Raw genomic sequence first — 18,551 nt, forward strand, 5'->3', positions numbered from 1 at the left:
AAATGATAATACTAATGATATTTTATAATAACAATGTTATTTCTATTAAAAATGATAATTTTAATAAAAATGATGGTTTTAATATTAATGATACTTTTAATAACAATAATAATGACGATAAAAATAATAAAATGATAGTTTTGATAAAAATATTAATTATTTTAAAAATATTAATAATAATAATAATAATAATAATAATAATAATAATATTGATTATTAGATAATAATAATAACTATAATAACGACGATAACGATAACAATAACGATAACGATAACGATAACGATAATCATTTTAACAATAATACTTTAAAATTATAGATAATTTAATTAACGATATCTTTTAATCCGTTCATCGAAATCATACACTTTCTAAATGAAAAATTAATAATTTTTCGACAGCTTTTCAACGACATGCTACCTTATCTCAGTCGCATATGTAATAAATTCATAAGTTATCATAAGCTATCTAACGACAAAATTAAATATACAAGCATACACAATCAAATATACTCGAGAATTAGTCAGGGATACACTATTAATATATAAAAGTTAAGTTATGAGTGCTCACGTATCAATATTGAGATTCAATATTGCAGGAAAGGTACGTAAACGCAATGGAGATGATAAACACTAGATTGACCTTACGAGCATACCCCCGAATATTATCCATCACCTCCATAGCTATAACCCATAATTTCCTTAGCCCTATCCTACTCGAAAACCAGTTTTGAAATAACTTGCTCATGACTTCGTCGTAGTATTTTATGTATAATACTAATAATAATAATACTACTAAATAAGATTATTAATAATATTAATCGTAATCATAAAATAATAATAATAATAATAATATAAATAAATAAATAACATACGGAGTAAGAGATTGAATGAATTACTCGAGCCAGAATTCGATCTATTTATAGTGCCCGACCTGGACCCAGTAACTCCGCAATCGCGGAGGTATATACACAAAAAGTTCTGTAATCGTGAACCTCCTGTTTCTAGTTGTCCCTCATATTTCTCGTGGGCTGCCGACGGTTTTATATATATATTTTATAATATATTAAATTTATATAATTAATTAAATATTATATTATATTTATGTACATAGTTAACTTGTAATTTTAGTTCCGATTTATTGTATGTTGGAACTCGACTTATGTGCCAGTTCCGGTCTCTCGAACGCACGTTCGTACGCATAGAAAACTAACACTTTACGTTACGCGACGTGTACCTTTATCAACAATTTGACTTACTCATCGATAAATTATTTTATAATAAATGTAACTTATAAAATTGAGCGTTGCGGTCATTTGTTTCTATAAATCAGTGGCTCGTTGTTTATTAATATATATTATTTTAAATCAATATGTTTTATGACTAAGTTAAAATATATATATATATATATATGTATATATATATATATGTATATATATATATATATATATGTATATATATATATATATGTATGTATATATATATATATATATGTATGTATATATATATATATACATATATATATATATACATACATATATATATATACATATATATATATATATACACATACATACATATATATATATATATATACATATATATATATATATATATACATATATATATATATATGTATACATATATATATATATATATATATATTCATTTAGAATTATAAATTTATACATAATATATATGTTTGAAATATTTATCTAATGATATAATGTTTGTCATTTCAAAACTAATTATATTACAAAGATTATTATATATAATCGTAGAATTTACTATGTCATAGTACGTTTACGTTTTTGAGACACTATTTATATAAATTTATAATATAAAGCTTTAATCGATTTCTTCTAATTCTATATAATCAATTTACCTTAATAGATTATAATAACTCGGTTTTTGAAATCATTTTCATATATTTGAAAATAGATCAGTCGAACATTATGAAAACCAGTTCTCCACTAACTTTTGTCTAACTCACGTCAATTGACACATTTGATCTTACTTGTAAATGACTTTACCATTTTCCAAATATTGTTAAAATAGGAAGATTTCTCAAATCAATGTGTACCTCTCAACAAAGACTCGTAATCATAATTCAATGTATCTGATAATTCAATCATTTGATATTATCTTCTTATTCTATCGATAAACATATTGTAACAAATACGTTCATGTAAAATATTATATGTCTAATACTTTGTTAATAATTTTCAAGTTATAATATATACACATATACATATATACTCATATCCGTTCATATAATGGTTCGTGAATCAAAGGAATTTGGTCGAGGTTAAATGAATGTATGAACACAGTTTAAAATTCTTGAAATTCAACTTAACAAACTTTGCTTATCGTGTCGGAATAATATAAAGTTTAAATATGGTCAGAAATTTTCGGGTTGTCACAGTACCTACCCGTTAAAGAAATTTCGTCCCGAAATTTGATTAGGATGGTCATGGTTGACAATAAGTATGTTTTCATGATGCATATGAGCTAGAAATTTGAGTTTTATCATCATAGAGTAATATGGATAAAACAATTCATTTATATGAAGAGTATGAGTGAAGCTATCACAAAAGAGTGAAATGAGTAAATGCAGATTTGAATTAACCGGTAACGTAGTCATAGTTGATTTTCAGTATTCAAGGGATTCCATACTTTTGTCTCCTCTTCCCGACTTCAAGTCAAGCGAATAACGGTCCAGAATTCGTAGGTATGGATTTCGAAATGAACATAGTTAATGTTCTAAGAAGGAAATCGTAATGGCACGATCTTGATTTGTCAAATTACCAGAATATCCTAGAAAAGGCCGAATCATCAAGAAATATTTTCTTGATATGTGTAGAGGTTAAGTAGAATACAAGAGTCGTGTAACATGGCACATGATGATGTTATTATCTGTGAATCATCACGTTCCATTTAAAAACTCAGCATGACTTACTGTAATATAATCACGTTGATCAAGTATCATTATATTATACTAACTCATGCTTCAGTTCCCAACACTACTTCAAAAACATTCATACTTTAAACTCGAAAGTTTCAAAATTTAGAAACTAAAACAGTTTCCTTTATGATGTGATCCAGATAACGCGAGGAGATAAATGATTTCAGATAAGAATAGTTATGAAAATATCTTCAGAAATATGGAGGATATTTATAATAAAAGATATAATGATATCTTAGAATATCTAAGATCAGAGGATGATGAAGAATATTGTCCACAAGAGTTTTAAAGTAAGGAGTAAGATGTTCACAGCTTTCTTCATACTTTGCTCAATCCGTTTTCCAGTACCAAATTTTTCGTTTGAGCTTTTCCAATCTTCTATTCTTTATTATCAAACTTCTGACCGTAATTGCTATCTGCATTCTTTACCACTTCATCAGTCTTTTTTTTTTCTTCAAAACTTCATAGTACTATTTCGTAGGCTAGGGTATTTTTCAGAAACTTCACATTCGAAGTACATAAGTTTAAGAGATAAACGTTATATGTACACATATAACTGTTGGCGTAGACATGCTGCAAGATTTCAAAATACTGATTGCTGATTTCCAGTAATTGGCATGACAACTCTTGTTACAAGATGAGGATGAGTAAATGATGGGGTTTTGATAAATATAATGATTTTTTTTTCGGAAAGTCAAAGATCAGTGAAGTTGTTGGTAAGTTTATTGCTAATGTGGTGAGATATAAAAGGTTCTCCGGTAACGATGATGAAAGGGCAACGTATATATCGAGATTATAATAAAACTGTTTCGACTAAAAAGTCGAAGTTGACTTGCTGGAGCTGTGACAAAATTTGTTATTTTTGAAAGGAATTACAAAGTTATTTTTTTTTTGCTAATAAATACCAAAGGGTCTGACACGGATACGTGTTAAACTATGTCTTTGGTTTCGAGAGTTTTTCAGGTGCATGATTATGGGTAACATGTGGTTGGATCATCATCTCAATTGTTCATTATTTGAAGTGTCTTCAGGAATTTCGAAGGGTTTGAACACAAATTGTTATCGTTAATATACATATGATGTTCTAATACAGTTTTGAAGTCAAAGTATAGCTTTGAAAGATGTAGGAATCTAAGAGTGATGATACTGGTTATATCTTGAATTGAATTCTGCGATTTTAAAATCAGAATATGTGATTGAATTTGAATGAGTATGGTTGTTTTGATTTTTATAAAAGAATGTATATTGTTATGAAAAGAGTGATTATAGCTGGTGATTGCTGAATCAGATTCGAAGATTGAAACATATTAATTGTGAATTTATCTATCTCTCGGACATTACCTACCCGTTTAAAAAAAATTTCACAATTAATATTTTGTACAAAAGAATTTTATTACAGTCTTTATAAAAATATATATGTGTATATTTTCTTCAGATGTAACATAGATTTAATGAGTTAATATTAAACTCATTTGATTTACGGTTGAAATTAGAAGTGAATAGTCCATAAAACTTTAGAAATTTCATAAGTATTTCTTCAATGATATTGAAATTATGAATCAATACTTTGTTATTTGTTGATGCATGATCTTGGTTTTCGTGAAATTCTTGTGAATTTCGCAAGGTACGAATGATGTTATTTGAAAAGTTTCGAGTACATCGATGATGAAAGTGTAAAATCAAACATATATTTGAATAATACACTTGTTTTATTATGAATTGAAATTTATTGAATTGAGACAGAGATTATAGTTAACAATGGTTATGTTGCGGACAAAGGATGTACATTATTGCATATTAGTAATATGAATTAACCGAGTAGTTAAGATTCACACATAATAGCTTAGTACGGAAAGATTTATTATGGTTTAAAAATTTATATATATAAGATATACATATAAATCCTTCAGTGAAAATGAGTTAATACTTCATAACTCGTTGAGATGACATACTTTTTATTGATTTATAATGATATCCACGGTGAGTCTTGAACTGGCGGGGCTTGTGATGTTAGAGGTGCTGCTGATTTCTGACGATGTTGACGGTACTGTTGATGTTGTTGGTAAAACAAGTCTAGCTTGTAAATTGCGCACCACTCTATCAGGGTTTCTACTCTTCCTTCTATCATTTCGGTTCACTCATCTGGTTTATGGTTAGGGCTAGAATAGATAATCTCTAAGACTTTGGAGATTACATAATCGTCGCGGAGTATTTCTTCAATGAAGTTATGAATCAATACTTCATCGTTTGTTGTTGTTGGTATTCCTTGGTATCTACAGAACATATGACATTGGTGCTCGTGGGATAGATTGTAAGGTTGAGGTTTACGACGCGGTTGTGATTGGGGGTGGTAATGGTACTGATGATAGTGGTACTGGTTATGCTGCTGGTGCTGGTGCTGGTGTATGTAACCTTCGCACCATATTCTCCAAAGCCATTACCCGAGCGCGAAGCTCGTTGACTTCTTATATTACACCGGGGTGATTGTCGGTTGGAACGAGCGGATAAATAAAATCTAGAATTTGATGTAGTATATAATCGTGACGAGATACTGTAGAAATGAGAGAGAAACTGGTGTTTCGGACAGGTTCGCCGGTAAGTGCTTCAGGTTCTTCACCAAGAGGGCAATTTGGTGGATGGAAGAGATCACCTTCTTCTTGTCTCCAGTGATTGAGAAGGCTACGAACTCATCCCCAATTCATCTAGAATAGATGATGGCTGATTGGTTGATCCATTCCTGTCACACTGCTTTCGGAGCTCGAGTGAGACTCCATATCAGAATTCGAGGGACTTGAACTAGTGGAGAGTTGTATTTCGTATGATTGAATAAGGATTTTTCGATATGAAATGAATTCTGGCTATCAGATGGTATTCTAATTACATAGAATATCTATATATATAGAGCAAAAGATTTCGTAGATTTACGGAGGAATTTACGGAATACGTCAGGCAAAGTTTACAGTGACAGATACGCTAAGATATGAATTAGCAGATACACTAAGATATGAATTTTGTCTATACACTATTCATGCAATCAATGCAATAAGATGTGTCTAGACTAAGAATGATAAGCAGGTAATTTCCGACAAAAATGATAAGCAAAACTTTTGACATGCAGACACGGTCGTACTTCAGACTCACTAATGCATCTTAACGACTATCAGTTAGACACACTAATGCAGACCTAGTTCGCTAAGACCACCACTCTGATACCACATGAAGCGACCCGTCCTAATCCATACGGACGAATACAATAACATATGGATATATTACGAGGTATTTGACCTCTATATGATACATTTTACAAACATTGCATTCGTTTTTAAAAGACAAACTTTCTTTACAACGAAAGTTGACGGCATGTATACCATTTCATAAAACATCTAACTATAATTGACTTAATAATAATCTTGATGAACTCAATGACTCGAATGCAACGTCTTTCGAAATATGCTATGATTGACTTCAAGTAATATCCTTAAAATGAGCTAATGCACAGTGGAAGATTTCTTTAATACCTGAGAATAAACATGCTTTAAAGTGTCAACCAAAAGGTTGGTGAGTTCATTAGTTTATCATAATCGATCATTTCCATAATTTAATAGACCACAAGATTTTCATTTCCATTTTTCATAAACATCATCTCATATTAGGCATTTCGCAAGCTGCATAGAGATAAAAATCATTCATATGGTGAACACCTGGTAACAGACATTAACAAGATGCATATAGAACATCCCCAAAACAGTATCCTCTCGTCTGTATAATAATAGGTCGAAGTACTAAAGCATCCGTACCTCGGATGGGGTTTGTTAGGCCCATAGATCTATCTTTAAGATTCGCGTTAATTAGTGGTACTGTTCCCTAATTCTTAGGTTACCAAGCTAAAGGGGCGATATTCGATTTCGATAATCCAACCATAGAATGTAGTTTCGATTACTTGTGTCTATTTCGTAAAACAATTATAAAAACAGCGCATGTATTCTCAGTCCCAAAAATATATATATTACAAAAGCATTTAAAAAGGGAGCAAATGAAACTCACAATACTGTATTTTGTAGTAAAAATACATATGACGACATTGAACAAAGCAAGGTTGGCCTCGGATTCACGAACCTATATTATATATATATATATATATATATATATATATATATATATATATATATATATATATATATATATATATATATATATATATATATATATGTATATATATATATATATATATATATATATATATATATATATATATATATATATATATATATATATATATATATATATGTTGGTCAATAACTGTCTAACAAATTAGGTCAAGTCATAGTGTATCACAATCCTAATGCTCGAGACTAATATGCAAAAGTCAACAAAAGTCAATTTGACCCAAGATGATTTACAAAATCTTATTCATGTTTATTATATAACTTAAATAGTCGTTTTATATATTTAAATACATTTATCAGTTTTTATTAGAGTAAAAATAATACAAGTCATTTATAAATAAAAATTTATTTTAAAAATTTATATTAAAAGTTATCTATGCTAAAAATATACTTTTATATATCTTAAGTAATATAATTTATGAAGTTCAATTAATATCCTAAAACTATAGTGATAGGTATTATTAATGTAATTGTATTACATGTAGTAAAAATATCTGTGTATTACATATTGATTTGATAAAAGAATATCGAATAATAATAATAAGTGAAACTTGTATTATTTTGTAATAATAATTATTATTATTCTACTAATAAAATAACAATAATTATATATTTACTAATGATTATAATAAAATGATAATTCTAATCATGACAATCTTAATGATAGCAATACTTTTTAATATTAACCGTAATAATAATATTTTATATAAAAATAATAATTCTATTCAAAATGATAATTTTAAATAATAATAATACTAAAATGATAATACTAATGATATTTTATAATAACAATGATATTTCTATTAAAAATGATAATTTTAATAAAAATGATGGTTTTAATATTAATGATACTTTTAATAACAATAATAATGACGATAAAAATAATAAAATGATAGTTTTGATAAAAATATTAATTATTTTAAAAATATTAATAATAATAATAATAATCATAATAATAATAATAATAATAATAATAATAATATTGATTGTTAGATAATAATAATAATGATAATAACAATGATAATGATAATGATAACGATAATCATTTTAACAATAATACTTTAAAATTATAGATAATTCAATTGACGATATCTTTTAATCCGTTCATCGAAATCATACACTTTCTAAATGAAAAATTAATAATTTTTCGACAGCTTTTCAACGACATGCATATCATATACCTTATCTCAGTCGCATATGTAATAAATTCATAAGTTATCATAAGCTATCTAATGAAAAAATTAAATATACAAGCATGCATAATCAAATATACTCGAGCACTAGTCAGGGATACACTATTAATATATAAAAGTTAAGTTATGAGTGTTCACGTATCAATATTGAGATTCAATATTGCAGGAAAGGTACGTAAACCCAACGGAGATGATAAACACTAGATTGACCTTACGAGCATACCCCCGAATATTATCCATCACCTCCATAGCTATAACCCATAATTTTCTTAGCCCTATCATACTCGAAAACAAGTTTTGAAATAACTTGCTCATGACTTCGTCGTAGTATTTTATGTATAATACTAATAATACTAATACTACTAAATAAGATTATTAATAATATTAATCGTAATCATAAAATAATAATAATAATAATATAAATAAATAAATAACATATGGAGTAAGAGATTGAATGAATTACTCGAGCCAGAATTCGATCAATTTATAGTGCCCGACCTGGACCCAGTAACTCCGCAATCACGGAGGTATATACACAAAAAGTTCCGCAATCGCGGACCTCCTGTTTCCAGCTGTCCTTCATTTTTCTCGTGGGCTGCCGACGGTTTTATATATATATTTTATAATATATTAAATTTATATAATTAATTAAATATTATATTATATTTATGTACATAGTTAACTTATAATTTTAGTTTCGATTTATTATACGTTGGAACTCGACTTATGTGCCAGTTCTGGTCTCTCGAACGCACGTTCATACGATTAGAAAACTAACACTTTACGTTACGCGACGTGTACCTTTATCAACAATTTGACTTACTCATCGATAAATTATTTTATAATAAATGTAACTTATAAAATTGAGCGTTGCGGTCATTTGCTTCTATAAATCAATGGCTCGTTGTTTATCAATTTGTATTATTTTAAATCAATACGTTTTATGACTAAGTTAAAATATATATATATATATATATATATATATATATATATATATATATATATATATATATATATATATATATATATATATATATATATATATTTTCATTTAGAATTATAAATTTATACATAATATATATGTTTGAAATATTTATCTAATGATATAATATTTATCATTTCAAAACTAATTATATTACAAAGATTATTATATATAATCGTAAAATTTACTATGTCATAGTACGTTTACGTTTTTGAGACACTATTTATATAAATTTATAATATAAAGCTTTAATCGATTTCTTCTAATTCTATATAATCAATTGTAGTGACCTGAACTTTTCCATGTTTATATATATTAAATGAAATTGATATTTACATGATTAAGTGTTTCCAACATGTTAAGCAATCAAACTTGTTAAGACTTGATTAATTGAAATAGGTTTCATATAGACTATTGACCACCCAAGTTGACCGGTGATTCACGAACGTTAAAACTTGTAAAAACTATGTAATGACATATATATGATTATATATATAGTTAACATGATATTATGATAAGTAAGTATCTCATTAGGTATTTTAATAATGAGTTATATACATAAAATTGAGTTTATTGAATTAAGAAACTCGAAACGATATGTATAACGGTTATCGTTATAACAACGTCTTACTAATTACATATGAATCATATAAGATATTGTTACACTATGTTTAATCATGATAAATGATAAGTAAACATGTCATTATGTATATTAACAATGAATTACATATGTAAAAACAAGACTACTAACTTAAGGATTTCGAAATGAGACATATATGTAACGATTATCGTTGTAACGACATTTAAATGTATATATATCATATTAAGATATATTAATATATCATAATATCATGATAATATAATAATTTAACATCTCATTAGATATAATAAACATTGGGTTAACAACATTTAACAAGATCGTTAACTTAAAGGTTTCAAATCAACATTTACATGTAACGACTAACGATGACTTAACGACTCAGTTAAAATGTATATACATATAATGTTTTAATATGTATTCATACACTTTTAAAAGACTTCAATACACTTATCAAAATACTTCTACTTAACAAAAATGCTTACAATTACATTCTCGTTCAGTTTCATCAACAATTCTACTCGTATGCACCCGTATTCGTGCTCGTACAATACACAGCTTTTAGATGTATATACTATTGGTATATACACTCCAATGATCAGCTCTTAGCAGTCCATGTGCGTCACCTAACACATGTGGGAACCATCATTTGGCAACTAGCATGAAATATCTCATAAAATTACAAAAATATTAGTAATTATTCATGACTTATTTACAAGTAAACAAAATTACACAACCTTTATATTTAATCCATATACCAATGACCAAAAACACCCACAAACACTTTCATTCTTCAATTTTATTCATCTAATTGATCTCTCTCAAGTTCTATCTTCAAGTTCTAAGTGTTCTTCATAAATTCTATAAGTTCTAGTTTCATAAAATCAAGAATACTTCCAAGTTTGCTAGCTTACTTTCAATCTTGTAAAGTGATCATCCAACCTCAAGAAATCTTTCTTATTTACAGTAAGATATCTTTCTAATACAAGTTAATACTCATATTCAAACTTTGATTCAATTTCTATAACTATAACAATCTTATTTCGAGTGGAAATCTTACTTGAACTTGTTTTCGTATCATGATTCTGCTTCAAGAACTTTCAAGCCATCCAAGGATCCTTTGAAGCTAGATCTATTTTTCTCATTTCCAGTAGGTTTATCCACAAAACTTGAGATAGTAATGATGTTCATAACATCATTCGATTCATATATATAAAACTACCTTATTCGAAGGTTTAAACTTGAAATCAATAGAACATAGTTTAGTTAATTCTAAACTTGTTCGCAAACAAAAGTTAATCCTTCTAACTTTACTTTCAAAATCAACTAAACACATGTTCTATATCTATATGATATGTTAACTTAATGATTTAAAACATGAAAACAAGAAAAAACACTGTAAAACCGGATATACGCCGTCGTAGTAACACCGCGGCTGTTTTGGGTTAGTTAATTAAAAACTATGATAAACTTTGATTTAAAAGTTGTTCTTCTGGAAAAATGATTTTTATTATGAACATGAAACTATATTCAAAAATCATAGTTAAACTCAAAGTGGAAGTATATTTTTCAAAATGGTCATCTAGACGTCGTTCTTTCGACTGAAATGACTACCTTTACAAAAATGACTTGTAACCTGTATTTCTGACTATAAACTTATATTTTTTCTGTTTAGATTCATAAACTTAAGTTCAATATGAAACCATAGCAACTTGAAACACTCAAAACGGATTTAAAACGAAGAAGTTATGGGTAAAACAAGATTGGATATTTTTGCTTGTTGTAGCTACGTGAAAATTGGTAACAAATCTATATTAATCATATCCTAGCTTACTTATATTGTATTATACATGTATTCTAATATATTATGTAATCTTAGGATACCATAGACACGTATGCAAATGTTTTGACATATCATATCAACCCATCTATATATATTATTTGGAACAACCATAGACACTCTATATGCAGTAATGTTGGAGTTAGCTATACAGTGTTGAGGTTGATTCCAAAAATATATATACTTTGAGTTGTGATCTAGCCTGAGACGTATATACATTTACATATTTGTTATTTACATATTTGTTATACATTAAAACGTATTAAAAATGTTGTAAATATATTTTGAACATACTTTGATATATATTTACATATTTGTTATAGGTTCGTGAATCGACCAGTGGCCAAGTCTTATTTCCCGATGAAGTAAAAATCTGTGAAAGTGAGTTATAGTCCCACTTTTAAAATCTAATATTTTGAGATGAGAATACATGCAGTTTTATAAATGTTTTACGAAATAGACACAAGTAAATGAAACTACATTATATGGGTGAATGATCGAAGCCGAATATGCCCCTTTTGCTTGGTAACCTAAGAATTAGTAAACCGATCTACTAATTGACGCGAATCCTAAAGATAGATCTATTGGACCTAACGAACCCCATCCAAAGTACCGGATGCTTTAGTACTTCGAATTCATTTTTACCATGTCCGAAGGATTTCCCGGAATGATAGGGGATATTCTTATATGCATCTTGTTAATGTCGGTTACCAGGTGTTCACCATATGAATGAATTTTATCTCTATGTATGGGATGTATATTGAAATATGAAATCTTGTGGTCTATTATTATGATTCGATAATATATAGGTTAAACCTATAACTCACCAACATTTTTGTTGACTTTTAAGCATGTTTATTCTCAGGTGATTATTAAGAGCTTCCCCTGTTGCATATTAAAATAAGGACAAGATTTGGAGTCCATGCTTGTATGATATTATGTAAAAACTGCATTCAAGAAGCTTATTTTTGATGTAATATATTCTTATTGTAAATCATTATGTAATGGTCGTGTGTAAATGGTATATTTTAGATTATCATTATTTTATAATCTACGTAATGCTTTTTAAACCTTTATCGATAAAATAAAGGTTATGGTTGTTTTAAAAATGAATGCAGTCTTTGAAAAACGTCTCATATAGAGGTCAAAATCTCGTGACGAAATCAATTAATATGGAACGTTTATAATCAATATGAATGGGACATTTCAGTTGGTATCCGAGCGTTGGTCTTAGAGAACCAGAAAATTGCATTAGTGTGTCTTACCGAGTTTGTTAGGATGCATTAGTGAGTCTGGACTTCGACCATGTTTTTCTTCAAAAACAATTGTTTAACATTTTTTTGTTGGAAACTATATATTATTAACATGTAAATATTATGTGATATATTAATCTCTTAATGTATTTGATATTGTGTGATAGATGTCTACCTCTAGTACAAATCCCATTGATTCACCTAATAATAATGAAGAGTCGAATATATTTTGGGAAGATTCACAAATTCTCGAAGAGGAACTGGAAGAGGAGGAACCGGAAGAAGAGGAACCAGAAGAGGAGGAATCGGAAGAGGAGGAACCAGAAGAAGAGGTTCCGGAGGAAGAAATATTGATACCTATAGTAAATTGATTAAATAAAAGAAAATCCTCAACCAACGGACCAAAGTTAATAATGGTCAATGGTGTTTCTGCTTAGGAAGCAAAATATTGGGAAGATTACCAATTTTCCGATGAATCGGATCCCGATGAGGATTCCGATGATGTTATAGAAATTACCTCGACCCAATTTAATAAAGCGAAAGAAAATAATAAGGGAAAAGATATAAAAATAGAGAAACCCGATTCCAACCCCGATGAACTTTATATGTATCGGCAACATCCTAATTTCCTAAAATGTAACAATGACCCGGGAACCTCTAAACCACCAGGTTTTTCTAAACCATTGTGGAAAACGACGGCTCGTTTTAGAGGAACATCATATATTCCTATAAAATTAGGAAAACGAACCAAGTCCGAAGAAGAAGAAACCAGTGATTCAGATTAGAGGGTTGTAATCATGTTGTGTATTATATGTATTGTAGTGTGCTTGTACTTTTATGTTCTATGTAAAAATTGCTTGTATTGTTTGTTAATTATCTTTTACGAATCTAATCCTTATCTATTTTACAGTATAAAAACAAAATGGACGTTAAGGGTAGACAACTGAATACTTTAGAAGACCTACCAGAGGATATGATTGAGGAAATCTTGTCTAGAGTCGGTCAGAATTCATCAGTACATTTAGGTATGGTGAAATTAAGTTGTCAAACATTTGAAAGACTTTCCAGAAATGCTTTAGTTTATAAAAGGCTTTCCTTTGATAGGTGGGGTATATCACATTGGGGAGACCATAAGTTACGCCGTGTTTTCTTTAAAGCATTAAATGCGGGGAACCCAAATGCAATTTTACGCTACGAGTTAAGAACCTATTTTGACTCAACATATCCCAACATAGGATTTCGTGAATTAGAAAGAGCTTCTAACATGCAACATAAAGAAGTATGTTATGCTTACGAGTTAGTGATGTTCGCTTCTTACCAAAGTGAGAAAAAGAACATCGGATTGCAACTTTTAAATAAAACCTTCCCACAAGTGACGGATTCAGTAGTTGGGGTGAGAAACAAGGTTTTTAGATTATTATGGGGCTGTTGGATATTACGAAACCCTCGTCCTTTTGACGACATTACAACATGTTGCCTAGCCAATGGTCATAACGGTTATTTTTCACAAGACCAAGAATGGGAAGTCGTCTTAGTAAAACCAGAATGCATGACTTGTTTCTGGACTTATGAATTACGTGTCTTTATTTCCTTTGCTGAATAACTTGCGTATTAACTAGATTTATCTTCAAAACGGTCCTGTATCAAAGTGTACTATATTTCATGTTATATGTAATATAGCAATGTTGTAAGTTTGAAGAATATTTGTATGTGATATATTATTATAATCAGTTTTTCATATGGAATTGTAGTAGTTGAATTGTATATTAGCTACTAAGTATGAACTTAACGGGTAGGTAGTACCCGAATTTAAACTTATAAAACGCTAATATGAAGAAAAAGCTTTTATAAATGAGTTCATATTATGCTACGAAATACTATTGACTACTCTTAATATTCTGTATGATTAACTCGATTCAGTTGGCTATTTTGAAGGAAATGACACCGACTACTCGACACACCATGAATATGAGTGAAGTGGAATTTCGTACCTTTCTTGCTGCAAACATAGCCGCAGTACAGGCTGCGCTACATATCAACAATAACTCTGAATATAGCAATGCAGCTAACGGTGCAAGAAATCGTGTAGGATGCTCCTATAAAGAATTCACTGCCTGCAAACCTTTGGAATTTGATGGAACCGAAGGACCAATTGGATTGAAACGGTGGACCGAGAAAGTCGAATCGGTGTTTGCCATAAGTAAGTGTACTGAAGAGGACAAAGTTATGTACGCTACGCATACCTTCACAGGTACTGCGTTAACGTGGTGGAACACCTATCTTGAACAGGTAGGACAAAATGCTGCTTACGCACTACCGTGGTCGGCATTCAAGCAATTGATGAACGAGCAGTACCGTCCTAGAAACGAAGTCAATAAACTCAAGGCAGAACTTAGAGAGTTACGAACACAAGGGTTCGACGTTACCACATATGAATGACGATTCACAGAGTTGTGCCTGTTGTGTCCGGGAGCATTCGAAGATGAAGAAGAGAAGATCGACGCATTTGTAAAAGGGTTACCAGTAAGGATTCAAAAAGATGTGAGTTCACACGAGCCCGCTTCTATACAGAAGGCAAGTCGAATGGCTCATAAACTCATAAATCAGATTGAGGGAAGAATTAAAGAGCAGGCGGCCGAAGAAGCCAACACGAAACAACTCAAGAGGAAGTGGGAGGAAAACGGTGACAAGAGTCACCACTACAACAACAACAACAATTACAACAACAATCGCAACAACTATCCCAACAACCACAACAACAATTGCAACAATAACCACAATCCTAACAATAACTACAACAAACATCCCAACAACAACAACAACTACAACAACTGTTTCAACAACAATAACAATCCCAACAACAACCTCAATAACAACAACGGCAACAAAAACCAAAAACAGTCATGTCATAGGTGTGAAGAAAATCATCAGGGGTCTTGCACGACATTTTGCAACAGGTGTAAAAGAAATGGTCATAGCGCGACAAAGTGTGAGGTCTACGGACCAAAGTTTAACAGAACTAAAGGTACAAATAATGTCGGAACAAGTAATGCCAAAACGAATAATGTTGGAACAAGTAATACCAACGTTGTTTGTTATAAATGTGGAAAACCGGGCCACATTATTAGAAATTACCCGAATCAGAAGAATACTAATAGGCAGGGCCGTGGAAGAGTTTTCAATATTAATGAGGCAGAAGCACAGGAAGACCCGGAGCTTGTTACGGGTATGTTCCTTATTGACGATAAATCTGCTTATGTTTTATTTGATTCGGGTGCTGATAGAAGCTATATGAGTAGAGAATTTTGTGCTAAATTAAGTTGCCCATTGACGCCTTTGGATAGTAAATTTTTATTCGAATTAGCAAACGGTAAATTAATTTCAGCAGATAATATATGTCGGGAGAGAGAAATTAAACTGAGGGATGAAACGTTTAAAATTGATTTAATACCAGTCGATTTAGGGAGTTTTGATGTAATAATTGGCATGGACTGGTTGAAAAAGGTGAGAGCAGAGGTTGTTTGTTACAAAAATGCGATTCGCATTATGCGTGAAAAAGGAAAACCTTTAATGGTGTACGGAGAAAAGAACAACGCGAAATTAAATCTTATTAGTAGTTTGAAGGCGCAAAAACTAATAAGAAAAGGTTGTTTCATTCTAGCACACATCGAGGAAGTTAAATCTGAAGAAAAGAACATCAGTGATGTTCCCGTCGCAAAAGAATTTCCCGATGTATTTCTGAAAGAATTACCGGGATTACCCCTACATTGATCCGTTGAATTTCAAATAGACCTTGTACCAGGAGCTGCACCAATAGCTCGTGCTCCATACAGACTCGCACCCAGCAAAATGAAAGAATTACAAAGTCAGTTACAGAAACTTTTAGAGCATGGTTTCATTCGACCAAGTACATCACCATGGGAAGCTCCTGTTCTGTTTGTCAAGAAGAAAGATGGTACATTCAGGTTGTGTATCGACTACCGAGAGTTGAACAAACTTACCATCAAGAACCGTTACCCATTACCGAGAATCGATGACTTATTTGATCAACTACAAGTGTGACGACCCGGGAATTTCTGACCAAATTTAAACTTAATCTTTATATGATCTCGACACGATAAGCAAAGTCTGTAATGTTGAGTCTCAAAAATTTTGAAACTATGTTTATATATTCAATTGATCTTCGACTGTTCCCAACGGTTCACGAACAATTATTTATAAATAAATATGTATATATATTATATACATTAAAAAAATTATATATATATATATATATATATATATATATATATATATATATATATATATATATATATAAGAAAATATAATATTATGAGTTCATAAAGAATACTTTAATTAATTGGAATGTAATAATTAGAATAATTAAGCTACTGATAAAATAAGTATATATATATATATATATATATATATATATATATATTATAAATCTATATAAGATTTCTATTAAATAAATGTATAGAATATATAAATATTAACTATTCAGTAAATGGCGTCCCGTAATACAATATTACATAAATAAAAAGTGATATTATATTAAATTACAAGTTTGAATATAATAAATATATTAATATTACTTTCATTATTATTGTTAACATCAATATTGTTAATATGATGGTCATAATTAGTATTATTATTATTAATTAACAATAATACAATTTTTTAATATTATCATTAGTAAAATTATTATTATCATTTCTATGATTACTTTATTATTACTCTTATTATTTTGATATTATTAATTATTAATATTTTTTACTATTCCTATTAATATTATTATTTTTAGTATCTTTATTATTAGGAATTATCAGTATTTTATTATTAACCTGTTTACACTTATAAAGTTGATAGTCAGATGGAAATAAATTATGTGATAGCAAAATCTTTAATTGGTACGAAGCAGTTACAGGTCATTATCTGTTAAATTTTTTTTATTCATCTGATTAATAACTCATGTACTTCCAGTCTGTAATTTGTTACACGTCCACTTCATAAATTATTTGGGATTTACCTCAAGACTTTAATCCCTCTATATGTGATACAAATGTAAATGAAAAGAGAGAAAATGATAAGAGAAGACAGTTACAAAAATTTGTATTACATTCAAATCAATCGTACAAATCAAATTCCTATCAATAACAATTAAGCTTACAAATTTGTTACACGTCAGTATCTGTTTTTCTTTTTCCTTCCTGACTTCATCTGCTGGAATATTATGTCGACACTCCCCACTAGTTCTTTTCTTTAAATATAAGATAAAAGAAAGGATTATATTACTGGGTTGCCAATCGGTTTGCTACTAAATTACAATGGGGCCGTTATTTTATTTGGACCGAGAATTATTTTTTTTTTTTTTTTTTGATGTTAGGCCATATTAAAAATCCATAAATCGTTTGATTACAGCTATTCGATTATCACTAAGTCTTGGGTTTCTAGTTTACGTATGCATGGTGATGATGTTATAGGGTATGAATGATGATGTTGTAAAGGTTATAACATTAAGGATAGTAATAATCAATGAATGATGATGGTAATCATT

The sequence above is a fragment of the Rutidosis leptorrhynchoides genome, chromosome 1 (genome assembly GCF_046630445.1).
Source record: "Rutidosis leptorrhynchoides isolate AG116_Rl617_1_P2 chromosome 1, CSIRO_AGI_Rlap_v1, whole genome shotgun sequence".
NCBI classification, from domain to species: Eukaryota; Viridiplantae; Streptophyta; class Magnoliopsida; order Asterales; family Asteraceae; genus Rutidosis; species Rutidosis leptorrhynchoides.